Source organism: Sarcophilus harrisii, chromosome 4, assembly GCF_902635505.1.
Source record: "Sarcophilus harrisii chromosome 4, mSarHar1.11, whole genome shotgun sequence".
Lineage (NCBI taxonomy): Eukaryota > Metazoa > Chordata > Mammalia > Dasyuromorphia > Dasyuridae > Sarcophilus > Sarcophilus harrisii.
Genome location: NC_045429.1, coordinates 11,925,616 through 11,944,964, shown reverse-complemented (window position 1 = coordinate 11,944,964; position 19,349 = coordinate 11,925,616). Strand labels below are relative to the sequence as shown.

General features: G+C 45.8%; 1 protein-coding gene across 3 annotated transcripts in view; it reads left to right on the top strand.

The window, feature by feature from the left end:
- The first annotated feature begins 10,233 nt into the window (after positions 1 to 10,233).
- The window catches only part of DNAJC6 (DnaJ heat shock protein family (Hsp40) member C6), a 191,457-nt gene continuing 182,341 nt past the window's right edge, over positions 10,234 to 19,349 (top strand). For 2 of the 3 annotated variants that reach the window (XM_031968960.1, XM_031968963.1), the window contains exon 1: positions 10,234 to 10,556. The gene's annotated coding sequence lies outside the window, so the exon portion shown is untranslated. Of the gene's footprint in view, positions 10,557 to 14,654; positions 14,711 to 19,349 lie in introns of those variants that run through there. The other variant, XM_031968962.1, reaches the window with a different exon arrangement.

Genomic DNA, 19,349 nt, shown 5'->3' with positions numbered 1-19,349 from the left:
CTCAAATCCAAGTTTATCTACTGCAACCTCTTCATTTAACAGAAAATTACTTCCTAGAGAAATGAACAGATTTACCCAAGAGGAGTCAATCAGTGAGTACGTGGGGAAGAGATTCGATACATAGCTACAGATTCGGAAGAGACCTCCCTCAGTGAGAATTCTACTCAACTACAATTTAAGTCATTTAAATATGTTAAGAAGTCAAGAAGGAACCCCCCCCCTCCCCCAGACCACCCACTTCCTTAACAGGCTACGCCATTGCTGTTGTCCCTACTTTTCTTTTTGTGTCTAGTTTTCTTTCCTGAGCCCAGAGACTTGACATTATCCATTTAGAATTCTGGTTGGACCAGCTTGAATGAGCATCATCTTGGCAATGACACGGACGTTCCATTAACGTGAAAGCCAGGGCAGGTTATGGAGCTTAACTAGAGAGAAGGATGGGCAGCAAGGGGCGCCGTAGGGCACAGAGTGCAACCTGAAGTTCAGACCTGGTCCTGGGCCCTGGAGAGCTCGGTGATCCCGGGCAGGTCACTTTTGTTGCCTCAGTTTCCTCATCTGTAAAATGAGCTGGAGAAGGACATGGCCAAGCCCTCCATGGTCTCTGGCCAAGGAAACCCCAACTGGGTCATGAAGGGTCGGACACAACTAATGGACTAAACAACAAGAAAAGGACAAGGATACTCGTGTAACTCCCCTCCCAGCTAGTTTTTTCTTAAGGGAAGCTCTTTGTCATCAGAGGAGTGCCATGTATCGCAAGGAACGCTTACTAACGGGAGCTCCGCAGGTGCTCTGGCATCCTCATCCTGCATCTGGCCAAGGACTGCAAATCCCATGTTTCCCATAGGCCTCTCGTGTCTGGGGCTGGCAGCCTGGTCACCAGACAGAGAAGCTGCCATATGCGTTTGAGAAGGCACTGGGGAGTCAGCAAGAAAGGGGCAGGATTGGGGAAGAGTGGACGTTCCCTCTGGCCTGGTCAGGACCAGGGCCAGCTGCAGCCTGCAGGGAGGCCGCCAGGACAGGAACAGAGCAGATGTTCTCGTTTTGTTGGTCCCCTCACTTTCCTCCTGGGAGTCCTCCCTCCTCAGCCCCTTAGGGTTCTATGAAATGTGCCTAAGCAGGAGGCTGATTCTCTGCCTGCCTGCCCTGGGGGCCATTCAGTTCAATGTAGTAAGTGCCTATTATGTACAGTGCATTTCTGGGCCCTGGGAGGAGACTGTGCGTGTATAAGTAAGTATACATGTGTGTGTGGGGTGTACGTATATGTGTATATTTACATACATCTCTCTCTATATATTCGTCTTTATATATGTATGTATGTGTGCACACATGTGTGTTTGTGTGTGACCTAGGCCCCAAAGCCCATTGGGACGCCAGCCCTCCTCACTGGTCAGGATTCATACCCTGCCCCTGTGCGGGGGCAGCCAGAGTGGGCAAGAGGAAGAGAGGGAAGAGACGCACGGCCCTCGGTTCCCAGCTTTAAGAAAGAAGTTACTGGATTGCGGCTCTCTCCAGGCAGCTAAAGGGAGAGACTTGGGGTGACACGGAGGGGCCGGGAGGCCCCATCCTCTCCGACATTAAGCTCGCTGCTTCAGAGATTTCGAAGACTTTCACCCAGGGTAAGAGCAAGGATTCTTTCTCTTGGCTGAGCTGAGCTGACTATATTCTATGTCTATAATGAGACATCTATCCCCAATAGGAACATAACGTGTCGTTTGGCATATATTCTCATATTTATACTTTCTCTGGTTCCTGTTTTGCCATCAACTTGGAGAAATGGAATCTTCTGCTCTCATGGGTGTTCTTTGTGGCACTAGGATGTGTTGGTAGGAAGTTGTCTTGGATAGCCATCTTGGGGGCCTTCCTTCCTTGTAAGGAGCAGGGAGTAGAAGTTAAGCCTGAATCTTACATTTCTTTCCCTTCACTGATATTTAAGGGAGCAACTAAATGTAATTCCAGTTTACTGCTCTCTCTCTCCAGGGAAAGCAGAATGAACAGCTCTGGCTCCAACCTCTAGCTTCCTCTAGTATCAAGAATTAAGGTCTCCCTCGGAGAAGGTCCCATGAGCCACATTGAGACAACCATCTCTCTCTGTGTCTCTCTCTCTGGGTGTGTGTGTCTCTCTCTGTCTGTCTGTCTGTCTGTTTCTGTGTATCTCTCTGTGTGTGTCTCTCTCTGTGTGTCTGTTTCTCTCTCTCTCTCTCTCTCTCTCTCTCTCTCTCTCTCTCTCTCTGTCCATAGAGATGTGAACACCTTGACCCTCAAGGAGCTTACAGTCTAGCAGAGAGAAATACACTCTGTCCTGGAAAAAACCTTTCTGCACTAAGAGCAGTCTCGAGGTGGGATGGGCAGCCCATGGAGGTCACCCAAGTCAGAGTCTTCCTTCAAGCGGAGTTGGTTACTGAGCTCCCACCAGCTCTCACTTGGGAGGTGCTGACAAGCACGCAAGAAGAATGTGGAGCAAGCAAAACCTGAGGAAAACTTGAGCCAGGCAAGATTACTTGCAGCTGTCGGACACCGCAGCCAAAATGACCCTTTTTGACATCCTTGACCTTGAGATTCTCTGGCCTGTCTCGGGTCTTTACGTGGCGTTTTATCCACCCTTGGGACACACTCCCACTTCACGCTCACAGGGTACAAGTCTACCCCTTTCCCTTGATCCCTCCCACCCGGACCCCAGAATGTGCAGCCATCTTTCCCTGGCTTCCAACAGACACGGGGGAGCTCTCGGAGCTGGCTTTCATCCGTGAATTACTCACTGCTGAGAGCCCCCTCCTTGGCTTTTGGACTGGAGGAGCTGATGACTCAGGAGACTGGTTATAAGAAGAGAATGTTTTTCTTCTTCCCTTTCTGTCCCCAGCGAGGTATCAGCTGCATCTCCAAGATCACTGATCTTCCTCCCAGCAGCCTTCACTCCAGCTGTTGGTCCGTCCAGCATCGTATCCAAGTTAGATAAATAAGGAGGCAATGTCACAGCCTCGGCTGCTCCTTTCCCAATCTTACAGTGATCACTTGTCCCGAGTTTGGGTCTAACTGTTGCTTCTTGGCCCCTATGCCGGGTCCTCCGGAGATGCTCTGGGGCTCTCAGCTCTCTGAGGACTCGCCACACTTGTGGTGACCCACACGGCCAAAGGCTTTCATGTAATCAATGAAGGAGAAACAGAGACTTTTCTGGAACTCTATTGCTTACTTTACAATCTAGAAAACATTGGAGATTCGGTCTCTAGTTCCTTGGTCTCTTGGGAACCAGTCTCCCCATTCTGGTAATTCTTGATTCACATACTGCTGGAGTCCCACGTGCTGTGGGAAATGCCTACAATCGAGTGCTCTTTTCCAACCCAGCGGCCACTGCTGAAGTTTCCAGACTGTCTGACATACTGAGTGCAGCACTTTAACATCATCATCTTTTAGGATTTTAAATAGCTCCGCTGACATCCCATAATCTCCATTTGCTTTATTAGCAATGCTTCCCAAGGTCCACTTGACTTCATTCTCCAAGATGTCTGACTCTAGATTAGGAGCCCTACCATCGTGGTATTTTTTCTTATTTTCTTGTTTTTCTTCTGTTTATTCTTGCCATCTTTTAATTTCTTCTTTCCATGAAGTCCCTACCATTTGTCTTTTACCAAGCTTATTTTTCCATGAAAAAAGTTCCTTTGATATTTCTTTCTTGAAGAGATCTCTTCTTTTCCCATTTTATTGCTTTCTTCTATTTCTTTACATTACTCATTAAAAAAAAAACTTTCTCCTTGTTATTCTCTGAAATTATGCATTCACTTTGGCATATCTTTGCTTTCTCCTTTCCTCGGCCATTTGTAAAGTCCTATCACTCAGATAGCCATCTTGTTTTCTTGCTCTTCTTTTTTTTTTTTTTTTTTTTTTGGATTTTTTTTTCTGCCTCCTATAAAATATTGTGAAGCTCTGCCCATAGTTCTTCAGGCATTCTATCTACCAGATTTAAGCTTTTAAATCTTTCATCATTTCATTTTCATATTCCTAATGTTACCAAGTAATAATTTACAATTTGACAATATTCCATACTTTCTTCAATTTAAATCTGAATATTGCAATAAGAAGGTCAATATTTGAGCCACAGTCAATACCAGATCTTATTTTAGCTGCAAAGTATATAATCAATCTGATTTCTATTTGACCATTTGGAGATATTCATGTATAGAATTGCCTTTTGGATTGTTGAGAAATTGTTTGCTATGATCAATGAGTTATCTTAATAAAATTCTATTAGTCTCAATCTTGCCTCATTTTATATTCTGAGGTCAAACTTGCTCATTATTCAAACTATCTTTTGATTTTCTGCTTTAGCATTCAGATCCTCTGTGAAACATCTTTTTTGGTGTTATTTCTAGAATTTTTTTTTTAGATCTTCGTTGAACTGATCAACTTTAGTCTTTTTTTTGCATTGATGATTGGAACATAGAGTAGTATTACTGTGATGTTAATCAGCCAGTTTTGGATGTGAACAGATATCATTAAGTTATTTTTTATATTATAGCCAAGTACTGCTTTTCCCGCCCTATGGGAGCTATTCCATTTCTTCCAAGGGATTTTTGCCAACCGTAGTCGCTATAATGATCACCTGAATTCAATTCTCCCATCCCCGTCCATTTCATTTCACCTAAAAGGTTGGTGTTTAATCATTCCATCTCCTGTTACCTTGGTTCATAAATCTTAAATTCTGGGTTCCTAGGTAATATTGATCTTCCTAGCGCCAGACTTCCCTTTTTGTCACCAGACAGAGCTTCCTCTGGGCTTTGGCCCAGCCACTTCCTTAGTACTGGGACTACCTGTAACTGATCTCTGTACTTCCCCAGGTACTGGATATCTGGTGACCCGAGGAGCTCATCTTCTGGCGTCATATCTTTTATCATTTTAATGCTGTCCATGGAGTTTTCTTGGCAGGATACTTGAATGATTTGCCTCTTCTCTAATGGGTCACCTCTCATCAGAGCTCTCTACTGTGACTGATCCATCTTGGGTAAGGCTGCACGGCAGAGCTCATGGCTTCCTTGCGCTACCCGACAGAGCTGTGATCTAGGAGGGAATGTGAATGACTGAATGCTGCTCTAATTATTCTGGAATTCTTTTATTCTTAGGACCTCCCTATCTCTTGTGCAATTTTCAGGAGCTACAAGTGACATTGTCTCTGGAATTCTTGGTGGGGGTTTGATGAACAAATGAATGTAAGAAGTCGAGATTTTCCTATGAATGGACTGAAGTAAACTACGACGGCTTGGGAAGGTCAGTGAGTGGTACAAGTTGGCAAACTCTGTGAATTCCAGCCGGGCAGCCTGTAAACTAGACAAGGCTTGTTTTCCTTAAATGTTCCTCTTATGTTCTGTCTCCTCCATGAAGACCTTCCTGTTCCCCAAGTGTTTTTTCCAGCTGTAAATGTTCCTCTGTTTACTTATCGATATTTATGTTGTATCACAAGTGGAATGTAAACCTTTTGAGGGCAAGGGCTATTTAATTTCTTTTTGCAGCTGAAGGTTTTTGGATCCCTGGCACTCAGTTATGTAGTCAGTGCTTATTGAATTGAATGGGGTGATCAGAGGAGAGGTGATACCATACTCAATGTCTCAAGTTCCTCCATCTTTATTTCTCCTCTTTTCTATTGTAATTACCAGTGTGATCACACAATGAAGGTATTGCTTTCTTTATTTGGATGCAATTCTTGCATTGCTATAATAAATAATAATAATAGTAATACTTATTTTTGAGTTATATCACTGCAGGTACATAGTTCACTGTTAAGTCTCTTATATCACAATGAGTACTTTGGCTCAAGGATTACAATCTATATCAGTGAATGGAGTGTCCTCATCAAGGAAAAACAAATCATTACATGTACCAAAAACTAATTTTAGTTGAATGATGCTTTTAGCACAAGTTGCAAAATACTTCATCTCATCTTTCATTCCACTTAGACTCTTTGCTACAAATTTCTCTGATAAGGGTCTCATTTTTAAGAAATATTGGGTATCACATGTGCAAAAATGTTTGTGGCAACCCTTTTTGTGGTAACAAGGAACTGGAAACTGAGTGGATGCCCATCAGTTGGAGAATGGCTGAATAAGTGATGGGATATGGATGTTGTGGAATATTATTGTTCTGTAAGAAATGACAAGCTGGCCAATTTCAGAGAGGCCTGGAGAGACTGACAGGAACTGATGCTGAGGGAAGTGAACAGAACCAGGAGATCACTGTATGTTATGGGCGGGAACTCTGTACTTAAAACTAGGATTCTTGCAAGGTGTTAAGTCAGTGGAATTGATGACAATGGTTATCTAATTTAACACGGTGATTAATAGTTCAGTATGACTGAATTAATCTTACAACAAATAAGGGTTCCCTAGTGATAGTGATTGTTTATACTCGGTATACTGTAATGATGTAATGGTAACAGAGCATATAAGCTGGGAAAACTCAGCCAGAGACATTCCTTCCATCTCCCACCTTTGTGGTGGCTGGAGGTTGGAGCACAAGCTCTTGGACTGAGAGACTTCAAGACAGAGTCTGTGGTGGTGGTGGTGAAGTAGTAGTGGTTTAGGGTTGTTTTTGTTTAGTGGGGATATAGGGAGGAATCGGGGTTCTTTTCTATGAGTTCATTTGTTCAATGATTAAGCCTCCCCCACAGAAACCAAGACACATTCTGGAGGACCTCCAGAAAGCTGGCCCAGGCTCCGGGCAAGGAAACAAGACTGTGAAAGAGATAATAAAGAATTTGGACTTTAACACCTGGCTATTCTCATGGTGATTATTCTGCTGAAACAAAGGCTGGTCCCGGGACCTCCAGAAAACTAACCAGAACACTACAATTGTACACGGCAACAAGATTGTACTATGATCAATTCTGACAGATGTGGCTCTCTTCAACAATGAGACGATTGGTGCCTATTCCAATGATTTCGTGATGAAAAGAGCCATCTGCACCCAGAGAGAGAACTGTGGGAACTGAGTATGGAGCCCAACAGAACATTCTCACTCTTTTTGTTGTTGTTCATTTGCATTTTATTTTCTTACTCATTTTTTTTTCTTTTTGATCTTTCTTGTGAAGAAAGATAATTGTACAAATATGTTTACACATATTAGATTTAACACATATTTTAACATGTACAAATATAGATTTCTTGTCATTTAGGGGAGGAGTGGGGGGAAGGAGGGGAAATTTGGAACACAAGGCTATGCAAGGATCAATGCTGAAAATTATCTGTGCATATGTTTTAAAAATAAAAAACTTTAATAATAAAAAAAAAGGATGTGAACAATTCAAAAAAAGAAATATTGGGTATAATTGAAATTTATATGAAAAAATTTATTCATCAATTGATAAATGGTCAAAGAATATGAAGATGTAGTTTTCAGAGGAAAAATACAACCTATCAATATCCTTATGGAAAAAAATTCTTTAAATCATTAATAATTAGGGAAATGCAAATTGAAACAACTCTGATGTATGATTTCATATCCATCAGATTGTCAAAGTTGATTAAAAAAGAAAAAAATTACAAATTCTGGTGGGACTATAGGAAAACAAGTATATTAATGCACTATTGGTGTAATTGTGGATGAGTCTAGCCAATCTGGAACAATTTTATCCCCTCCGAATTTCCTAACTGTATATTCTTTTAATTCATTGATACCACTGCAACACTTAGAAATCAAAGAAAAAGGAAAAGAACCCACATGTCCCCTCACAAAAAAGAACTATAGTGACTTTATGTTGGCAAGGAAGTGTTCTTCAGTTGGGGAACTGCTGAACAAATGGTTGGATTTGGATGGAATATGATGGAATCCTGTTCTGAAAGAAATGCTGAATCAGAGAAACTTGGGAAGATTTGTAGAAACTGATGCAGAGTGAAGTGAACAGAATTGGGAGAATAACTCGTCCAGTAGCAATAATATCGTAAAGACAAACAACTTTGAGAGATTTAAGAACGCTGATCAATGCAATGAGCAAGCACAGTTCCAGAGCACCCATAATAAAACATACCACTTTCCTGACAAAGACATTATGGATTCATAGTGCAGATGGCAGCTTTTTTTAACTGGGCAATGTAGAAATTTGTTTTTTGGACAATATATATTTGCTATGAAGTTTTCATTTATTTATTTATTTTGCAATGGAAATGAGAAAAGTAAGAGAGTGAGGCAGGTGTTTATTAATTAAAAAAAATATATATATATATATATAAAAGGAGCCTGACCTAAGGTCATTATATGGGACAGTGGAAAGAAGAGGGACCACAGAAGGCTTGAACAAGAATTCAGTGGTTTAGAATAGTTTCCATGGGGAGTGGAAAAAGTGAATCAACTAAGGAAGTTTAAAAGGATTGTCTTGTTGCAGGGAGGGCTCGGTTGAGATTATGTAACATAAACTTGTAGTGGACCCAGACAGCTTGCTTTCATTATTTTCTCCAATCTGTTCAGCAGCACACGGATAGGAGTAAAACCAACACGTTCTGGCTATAATCCAAGGCTGGGGTTTGGCAAGTCATGATTACAATAAGACAAGGCATTAAAATATAGAATAAAAATGATTCACCAAGGGACGGGTGGGAAGCTTCTGATAGCCTGAAACAACGAAGGGGAGAGGGACTGGAGTTCAGGGTGGTATTGGGAGAGCAGCAGTGGGAAGTAAGGGGTTTACCAACTCCTTGACCACAACCAGTGAGTCAGGGATGTGGCTAAGCGTGTAGCCAGTGCTAGAAAGGGAAGCCAAGAAGGAAATGTCATTAGGAGAGAGCCTTGTCTCGGTGAGGGAGAGGGTAGATAAGTGAGAAAGAAGGATTAAGATGAAAGCAAGTGTGATCATTTTGGAGCAGGTTGAGCTGATTGATCTGGAGTAGAATATTTTGGGGATAGGGTTGAGGGGAATGAGGAGGAGGAAATGGGTCATTGGGAGGGGAGTAGGATTTGCTCAGTTCTACATTGCCAGGAGACTCAGAATCTCTGCACTGAGAAGGGTATGAAGGGGGAAAAGGAGGAAAGAAATAACATTATATGGGTAGATATCATGCTAAGAACAGTATCTCATTTGATTCTCACAACAACTGTGTGAGGGAAGTAGGTGCTATTATTCCCATATTACAAATGAGGAAACTGAGGCAAACTGACTAAGTGACTAGCCAGGATCACACAAGTGCAAAGTGTGTAAGACTGGATTTGAATTCAGATCTTTAACTCCAAGCCCATCTCTCTGAGTGCTGTGGGGCCACTTAGCTGCCGATGAGCGGGAACCCTTGGGAAGTGAATCCAGACCGGATGAACCTGTGGCTAGAGACCGCAGGTGATTAGACTCTCCCTGGAGCTTCAGTGTCCCAGTAGGTGATAATTTGTGTCCTGTGAAAATCAGGAGGCCCAGCTCGCAAAAGGACCATGGTCTGTGGGAGTTTGGTCAGGAGAGCATCGGTCAGAAAACTGGATCTGGAGCTGACACGGGGCCCCCTGGGAAGGTCCTCTTTTAATTTTAGTTTCTTCCCTTGTAATTATTTTTAATTTATTCTGTCTAGAGCATGTTTATACATATCCTTTTTCTTGTTGGCTCTGCTGGTAGAACTCTTTGAGGGCAGAGATTGTATCCTCAGTGCTTAGCACAGAACCTGGCTCTTAGTAGGTACATAATAAATGCTTGTTGACTGAAGTTACAAAAGCCTAAAACTGCAGTTTTTGAGCACACACATGTGTACACACATGTTTATATATATGCACATACATATACATATGAAACCCATAGACCAGTGCTGTTCTGGCAATGAGGAAGATCTAGATTTAGTTCTGACTCTGCTACAAAGATACAGACACAGAGTCAGAAAAGCTATTTCTGAAGTGCTTCCAAACACAAACAAAAGAAGAGGCTCTCAGCCCCCCAAGAGCTTACATTCTAATGAGAGAAGCTGGCACGTGGGGCAGCCAGACGGAACACTTGGGTGTGATCGGGGTCCACGATGTCTTTTCTGAGCCTCAGTTTCTCACCTACACTGTGGCCTGGGCTCTAAGGTCCCTTCAGCTCTGGATCTGCATCTCTTTGGCCGTCGGGGACCCAGATCCTTCCCTTCACCCTCCCCGGCACCAGCCTATGGGCAAGAAAATGCTAAGCCTGCCTCCAACAAAGGGATTCCTTCCCACACCCAGGAAACAGATGCCATTTGTTTCTGAAGGGCCGAGGGAGCCCTGCCCAGCTCCCGGCTCCACAGCCTGAGAAGCCCTTGCCAGAAGGAGGGTAAACTTTCAGCCTGGATGTGTCCCAGCAAGGGGTGGGCGGGTGGAGACAGCACCTCCTTCCCCACCCTACCAAGGCCCGGGTCTCTTCCTGCTATGCCGCCTGTGCGGCCTGGCTGGGTGTCTCCCACCCTCTAGATGCTTTTAAACAAGTCATTTTTAAGCTTCCGCCTTGGTAATATGCTCCCTGGTCACCACCCAGAACCCACTTCGTTCTCCAACTAGACGGAGGCTGTGGACCAGGCGGGGGAGGAAGAGGAGCAGAGCCAGCATTCGCTGCGGGTTGAGTGATGAGACAGAAGCTGGGTTCCTTACAACAGGTGAGTGTCCCAGCGTGGCTTCTGGGCATCTCGAGCCGAGCCTCAGCCAGCCCTTACCCACCTCCTCCTCCTCCTCGACTATCCTCCCACTCCCCCCGCCTGTTACTAAACGTAGCTTGACTAAACTGCCCTTGGCCAGCAGCCTGGGCCGGGTGGAGCCAGATGTGACCCTTTCTAAGGAGAGCCCCAGAAAGGGTGAAGCTCTGCGGGGTGTCTCCCATCCCCAGGGAAGTACTCAGCCTTTGGTCTTGAGTGTTAGTGCATTAGATGGGTGCAAAGCATCCCAGCAGAGCACAGGGCCACGGCATGCTGGGATTATCTGGTGCACGGCTGAGCTTAGAGGAGGAAACAGGAGAGACCTTGGGCTTCCCAGCCTTGATGGGCAGGGCTCCTAGAAACTCACTGAGGCTCATCCAGCATTGAGATGGTGAGATAGGCCCTGGGGACCGTTGGATGCGAGTACAAGTAATCATGGGGAATTTGCTGGAATGGTCTTCTTGGGGAACTTTTGGGAAAAAGGCTCGGAATCTATATAAGATGGTCTGGTGAGGAGACAGACACAGACAGAATGGGACAGAGAGTGGCTCAGAGAGTCAAAGGCAGACTGAGGGGTGTGTGTGTGGTTAAGGATCAGCCTGGATGAGAATGGATAATCTCATCAACCGAAGAGCAGTTAGTGTTTTGGTAACAACAGCTTGTGCCCATTTATTGCAGAGGTTGCCATCTCTGTTAGGGAAGGAGTAAACACACTAAAGAAATGCAGATCAATGAAATAGCAGGGAATAAGCTATCAAGCCGGATAACTCTTAAACTCCCCCTGCCCCAAAGGTCAGGAAGCCTCCTGTAGCCATTGCTCTTCTTAATGGAAGGATCCTTGTTTCTAAAGAGGGATTCTCTGGCCTTCTGAGGACTTGTTGGAGTCCTATATGCTGGAAATTCTCATTAAGGATCATGTGATTTTCAATTTGTCTTAAAAAGCTGTGTGTATGAAATAATGACAAGAATAAAGGACCTCAGTTTAAATCCTGAATGGTCTTTTACTGCCACTGTACTGTTACTCTCCAAAGGTTAGTGATGAAACTGCACAGTCCTTATCTGCAAATTGGACTTTTTTGGCCTGACAGGATTGTTAGGAAGAAAGTGCCTTGTAAATCCTAACTTTCTGCAGAAATAGGAATAGATGTTCTTAGTCTTCGGGGCCTCTAGGGAACCTCTTGAGGCTCGGAGTTTTTCACAGTTAATTTCGGTAACTCATTACAGATTAAGTTCTTCATTCTATTACATTTTTTTTTTTTTTTTTTTTTTTTTTTGCCTCAGAGCTCAACAAATTCATTCCCCACTATGTAAAAGTGGATAAAATCTACAAAATGAGAACATAACCCCATAGCATGGCTACATGAAGGCAGGAAACCCAATCAGCCACTTTCTTGAGCTCCCTTCCAGCCAGAAGACCTTGGAATCAATGACATGAAACTGCTGAAGATCCTTTTTCAGTGTGAGCAAGCTGGTTTTCCTCGTTTGCTCGCATGTTTTGATTGGTGCAATGTCTTAGGTGATCTAGTTTTCCCTCCATCTTCAAATTTTTATGTTTCAAATATGTCATTCTCCCTACACGGCCTCTACCTCTGGAGAGCTTCTCGATCATGCCTTCGATTTTTACCAGTAATAGCTTACATTTATATGGCACATTATGGTTTGCAATGGGCTTTGCTTGTTATTTCATTTGCTTCCTGTGTCATCCCTGTGAGGTCAGTGCAACTATTATCTTCATTTTATAGATGAGGAAACTGGGACAGACAAAGGGGAACAGGGGCCCACAGCTAATAAGTGTCTGGGGCAGCCCAGCATTAAGTTCTGCATTGAAGGTAACTCAGGGCATCTCCTCCGATCCCCTTGTGATTATACAGAAAGAGAAACTGAAACATAGAGCCTCTGACTCTGTGCCCTTGGTAAAGGCCTGAAGTGTGCAGTTAGGTGACACAGTTAGCCTAGGGTGGGAAGGACCTGAATTCCAATCCAACCCCAGCCTCAGTTCCTTTATCAGTAAAGTGGAGATTATAAAAGCACCTCCCTCCCAGGACTATTGTGAGGATTAAATGAGATAATATTTGTAAAGCACAGGGCTTTTCTTCTCCTCCCCTCCCCTCCCTTCCTTCTCCTTCCTTACTCCTCTCTGACCAGTTATCACTTAAAAAATGATTTTTAATTTTGAAAATTTTCACTCCTTCCCTTTATATTTTAGAGATCTTTATTAGAGAAACTTGCAACAAAGAATTTCCCTCCCAAATTCTTGCTTTTCTTCTACTTTTAGCTGCATTGATTTTGTTTGTGCCGCACCTTTTTAGTCTTATGTAGTCAAAATCGTTTATTATTATGACCTTTTGTATCTCTTGTTTGGCCATGAACTCTTCCCAGTCATCCTCTCTTTACTACTTCCCTTATGATATGGCACTTGATGTCTATAGCGTATACCTGTGTTGAGTTTAAATTGCTATATGGTACGAGATGATGGTTTATAGCTGGTTTCTCCCAAATAGTTTTCTGTTTTCCTGATAGCTTTATTGAATACTGAGTTCTGAAATGAGATCTTTGGCTTTGCCAAACCTTAAGTTACTGTGTTTGTTTGCTTCTGCATATTGTGGAATTACTATACTCCATTGATCACCACTCCATTTCTCATCTAGCCAGACTGTGTTGAGGATGACCGCTTTGTGGTAGAGTTTGAGACATGATGCTTGTTCTTGGTTTTAGATTGAGAGCAAGTCATCAAACTGCCCAAGTTAGGGCACTCACCTATCTTTTTACCATCTCTCACAAAAAGTTGAGCCACAGGAGAGTCAAAGGAAGATGGAGCAAGCTGGAAGCTCCTTCTCACTTCTGTCCCAAGACTAAGGAGCTGATGAATAAGGAGGTGGATTCACCATCCCCAAACACCCGAGTCCTTCAGTACTGAGCCAGCCTACGTAACTGCTAACAAGCAGGATGGACAGCAAAGCCCATGTTTCCCGGGATACGGCCCTGCAAGCTACGGAGGAGGATAGTGGGTTAATATAACAGTGAGAAGTGCCCTAGATCAGAAGTCAGAGGATCTGTGTTCCAATCCTGACCTGCATGACACCCTCTCTGTGCCTCAGTTTCTCTGTCTATAAAGTGGAGAAGTCGGATTAGACGTCCTTTAAAGTCACTTTCTTCTCTATCTGTATGAAAAGTGGGATTGAAGTGAGTTCATCGCAGTCCTCTGTCTGCCTAAGGGATGCTATTAATAGGACTCTGCTGGCCTTGGCATTCAGCGGCTGTAATGTGACCCAGCGGCAAACCCCTGATTTACTCAAACGGGTCAAATATGCTGGGGACGCACCGAGCAGTTGTCTAAACAGAATGTTCAGGGCCTGAAGGAGAATAAACACAAAGTAAGGAACGATTGGGGCCCGCTCCCTCCCAGGGGGGTGAGACACCAGGGAGAACACGCGGGACGAGGGAGAGCTTTGGTCCAGGGCAGGTCCAAGGCCCCATGAGCCCCCCATGCACATAGCCCTTTTCCTCACTCTCCACCCAAGTAGATGAACCTGCCCCGCGCTCTCAGCACGGAGGAGTGCCTGCTGACCCCAGACTTATAATCTTCACATTTGTGACCCATCACAGAGATAATTTAGCCAGACCCACCGAGTTTGGTTTTGTCTTATTTTGTTTCCCTTTTTCCTGAGGACCCAGATCCCCAAAGGGACAGCTTGTCCCTTTGAATCCCTTTGCTCTTTCTGAAAACAACTTTCTAACGTAATGTGTGGGGGCTAACGTGAGTGAGCTAGGTCCCCGGGGCCCTTTGCCAATGCCCGAGTCCCCCATGTGCCTTTCTGGGCGGCGGGCATCCGGGCACCATGTCCTGTTCCACAGTTGGGGGTCATCATGGCAAGACCCTCTTTCTTGCAAGGAGGAAACCAAGGAGGTTTTTTTAAGAGCTGGAGCCATATTGGGCTTGCTCCAACTTGGGGCCTGGCCAGAGGGAGCCTGGGGCGTGGAGGTCGAAGGACAGCCTGAAGAATGTGCCCGTCAGAAGCAGGGGCAAAGAGCCCTGGCCAATGAGGGCAGAGGAAGGGCAGCTGACCAGCCGGGAGCGGTCATTCCCGGAACTGGCGGTGCGAGGCAGAAGGGAAGAGGTGAGTGTCCCCCTGGTGACGGCCAGAACCCGGAGGTCTGTGGGTCACTGGATGACGAGGGCGACTTCCCTCCTGGCTGGGGTTTTGTCTGGTCCCAGAGGCCTCTGCGGCATTTCCAGCCGCCCTCGGGACACCGCCTCTGGCAGGAGTTCTCAATTTTGGTTTGGATTTTTTTGGCTTTAAAAAGGCATTTTTATGTGGAGGATCAGGGATTTATAGGATTTATATCTCCGGCGCTCCCTTGGACATTATCTGTGTCAGGGCAAGTCCTTCATGGCCTTTCTTTTCCTCATCCTTAAAATGGGATCACGCCCATAGTTTGTGAAAGCTAAATGGTGCAAAGTCTAGAGCGTTGGACTTGGAGTCGGGGAAGCCCGAGTTCAAATCCTGCCTTAGACACTTACTAGCTGTGGGACCCTGGGCAGGCTGTTTGTCCCCTTCCCCTCAATTTCTTTAACTGTAAAATAGGCAACAGTAGCATCTGGCACAGGATCGTGGGATGGATTAAATGAGAGGATATATATGTATGTATGTGTATGTGTGATGTGTGTGTGTGTGTGTGTGTGTGTGTGCTATGCAAACCTCAAAGGGCTTTGCAAATGCTAATTCATGTCGTCACCCCCATGGGCCACAAACCCAGGCAGGATTATTTTCCTAAGCGACTTTCCAACTCCATTCATTACCTCCTTTATGAAGCACCTACTCGGTGTCAGGCAGGGCTGTGAAGACAAAGTCCCGTTGGGCCAAGAGCTTGCAGGGGTTTTGGAATGCCTTTGCATGGGGTCGGGCCCTGGATTCTCAAGGACTCGGTTTCTTCTTCGGTAAATGAGAGAACGGGACTTGGGGATTTCTCTGGTTCAGTGTCATTTTACAGATGAAGAAACTGATCCTTGAGGATGGAGGCCATTTGCTCAGGGAGGGCGATTCCTGGATGCCTCTCCCTTCCACACTCTCCAAGGTTGTCCCTGGCAAGGATACGGAAGCCAAGAGCTGAGCGGGGACCCCCAAAGTCCTCGGATCCAACGGCTCATTTTGTGGAAGAAGCTTAAACTCGGGGAAAGGAGGCGACTTGCTGGGACTGACAAGATGGCGCGTGGCTCGGACGGCGTTCTCCCGCCTCTTGCTAAGTCACGTCTCTGGCTGCAGAGAAGGGGTGAGAGAACCCCTCCACGGGCTGGGATTTCTCTCTGGCCCTGGGGCTGTAGGGCCGCTGAGGATGAAGCTGGGCTGAGGCAGGGCAGTCTTGGGGGAGGGCCGAGCTCTGCTTTTCATGGGATTCCTTGATGTCAAAGTGGGGGGACCAGGGAAAGCCGGTTACCCTGCGTGTAGCTAACGGGGTCCCGAGAAGCGCTCCCAGGGGGCCTGGCTGGCGGGGGGAGGAGCGCCGCTCGCCCCCTCGGCCCGACCCTCTCCGCAGGGGCCCGGCTTTGACGTGGGCCGCACTGGGAAGGAGTGCGGCCCTCTGGGAGACTGGGCTCCGGCTCTGACATTTAACTGGCGCTCTCGGGCCACTGCCAAATGGCATGTTTTCATCCTGCTGAAAAAACATCATGTTAACCTTTCGGTGCCCGATGCTCCTGCCCAGGGCGAGCTGGAGGAAGCAGCTTCCCCTGGGCGGGAGATGCGGGGCAGGGAGAGCGCCCGCCGGGCTCCCTGCTTATCACCGGCCTGGCGCCCGATGCCTGCAGGTCGGTGCCATCCAAGCAACCAACGCGGCGCCGCCGAGTAATTTCACATGCACATTGCAAGTTTTACAAAGCACTCTGCAAATGCCTCTGGGAAGTAGAAGCTCTTCATAGTTCCGTTTTATAGATGGGCAAACTGAGGCAATCAGAGTCCAGAAGCTCACTCAGTTACACAGCTGGAAAGCGTAGAAGACAAGATTCGCACTCAGGTCCTCCACTCCAGACACGGGACCACTCGCTTCCCCTAATCCTGCCATGTGAACCTCCCGGATGATGGAATGGAGGCAGGGCCGGGAATACTCTGCTAGGGACACAAAAAGCTGGGGAGGTGGAGAGTCAGGCCCACATGAGGTGATCCTTCCTGGATGAAGCGGCCCCAAGGCCTGGCTAGCTCCATCTTTGTCCCAGGGATTCTAGGAAAGAAGGTGGGGCCCATGAGGGGATTCTCTGATAAAGCAAAGGGGGGAAGGATGAGAGAGGAGGCCAGGTGGTGAAGGTGCCACGGCTGCTGGCAGGTGGAGGCTTCTGCCCATTAGCACCAATGACAAAGCTCTGTTTGCCCCATGTTAGTTATTGCTTGGGGGCTGGGGAGTAGGACCGGGAAGGAACAGGTGGAAATCAGAATATTCCCAGCATTCCCAAGGAGAGCACGCTTCCGTTTGCTTGGCTACCAGCGATTAAAGATATTTACCCATTCCTGGAGCTGGAACAATGGGCCTGTGTTCTCTGCCCACCGGGGAGCGGGGGCCAGGGGCAGAGACCTCCGGTCTGGGGCTCCCCCCAGGTGTGCCGGGGCCGCGTCCCTGTGATCAGGGCAGATGTTCCGCTCGGAGCGTGTCCTTTGCACGAACTCCCTCGACTGGAGCCCCTCACTCCTGCCGCAAGACTGGCCAGCCAGGACCCCCACGGCAGCAGGGCCACTGATCCGGAGCTCTCATCCTGGTCTCTGCATGGCCACAGCCAAAGGAAGCGGCTCCGCTGGTCGTGGCCACTCAAAGCACCCTCGTGTGTGGCTCTGCTGAAACAGCACGTCGGGCTTCTGGGAGGGGGATGGATGGACAAATATGTCTGTGGGTACGTGGGTGAAAAGTAGAGAAGTAGGTAAAGAGGTGAAAGAAAGGAAGGTGGATGGATAAAGAGAAGAAAGAAAGGAAGGCAAACAGATGGAGAGATGGATGAAAAAAGCAAAGGCAGACAGATGGTTAAATAGGTAAAAGAAAGGAAGAAAGACAAATGGATAAATAGGTGACAGAAAGGTAAGTAGGTAGAGAGATGGTGGAAAGACATGATGCAAAGGTAGATGGGTAGGCAGCAAATAGGGTAAGTAGGTAAATCGGTGAGAAAAAGATGGCTAGACAGGCAATAGAAAAGTAGATAGAAAATAGAAAGGTAGAAAGAGAGGTGGATGGCCAACAGGTAGCGAGCTAAATGATAGAAAGGTAAATAGATTAATAGATAGGCAGGTAAAAGGATAAAAGAGGGGATGGGTAGATGATAGAAAAGTAGATAGAAGTCCACAGGGTGAATAAACTATGCATGCCCTTTGATCCCACAGTGTCTCTACTGTGTCTGGTCACAAAGGAGGGAAAGGGCCCCACATGTACAAAAATGTTTGTGGCAGCCCTTTGTGTAGTGGCAAGGAACTGGAAACTGAGGGGACGCCCATCAGCTGGAGAATGGCTGAATAAGTTATGGGATATGAATGTTAGGCAACATTATTGTTCTGTAAGACACAAGCAGCAGGATGATTTCTGACAGGCCTGGAGACTTACAGGAACTGATACCAAGTGAAATAAGCAGAACCAGGAGATCGTTGTACACGGCAACAGGAAGATTAGATTATGTAATGATCAATTCTGATGGATGTGATTCTTTTCAAACAATGAGATGATTCAAACCAGTCCCAATGGTCCCATGATGGAGACCATTGCACCCAGACAAAGGACTGTGGGAACTGAGGGCGGAGCACAACGTAGCATTTTCACTTTTTTGTTGTTATTTTATTGAATTTTGTTTTCTTTCTCGATTTTTTTCTTTTTGATCTGATTTTTCTTGTGCAGCATGATATTTGTGGAAATATGTATAGCAGAAGTGCACATGTTTAACATATACTGGATTACTTGCCATATGGGAAGGTGGTGGGGGGAAGGAAGGGAAAAAGATTTGGAACACAAAGTTTTGCAAGAGTGAATGTTGAAAATGATCTCTCCCTATATATATGTTTTGAAAATAAAAAGCTATTATTTAAAAAAAGAAAAATTACATAGATAATAAATAGGTAGAGAAGAGAGAATTAGACTGTTTAAATGTTTACTATATGCCAGACCCCGACCTAAGCATTGGGATTATAAATACAAGCAAAAAAATATATAGGTCCTGCCCTTGAGGCCATTATGTTATTTTCAAAAATAGATCATTATTTTTTTTTTTAACATTTGATAAATAGACCCAAATCAGCTTCTGACTTGTGGTACAGAGCAGGCTACAGACAGGGGAGTCAAACAGAAGCTTGATTAATTTCCAAGTGAGAGAAACACTTGCAAGCAGAAGTCCTCCTGAGGGAGAGGGCTTAACACACTGGGCCAAAGTCAGGGCTTTATATACATAGCAAACCCAAGTGAGTTGGACCATGACGTAGTCATTCTTCCATCTCGATGAGCAGTTCTCACTACGGGCTCCTGTGTGGACAGCGTGGAACAGTCTCCAAGCTATGTCTCCCAGTGGTGGACAGAACCAGAATTAGTGTGGTGGGCAGTACCTAGTTCAGTTCACTTACAAGAAACAGGGATTGAGAGCATGATGGATCACTTGTTTCTGGCTCTCAGGTCCTTGGGAAATAGAAGGAGCTCCTTAGTGGACCACTGGTGGGCCAGGAGGAGATACTGCCCAGGGGGTTAGTTCCTGCAGGGGACCTACTGGGGAAATGTGTCCCAGATATCGTTGCCAGCGGGAGA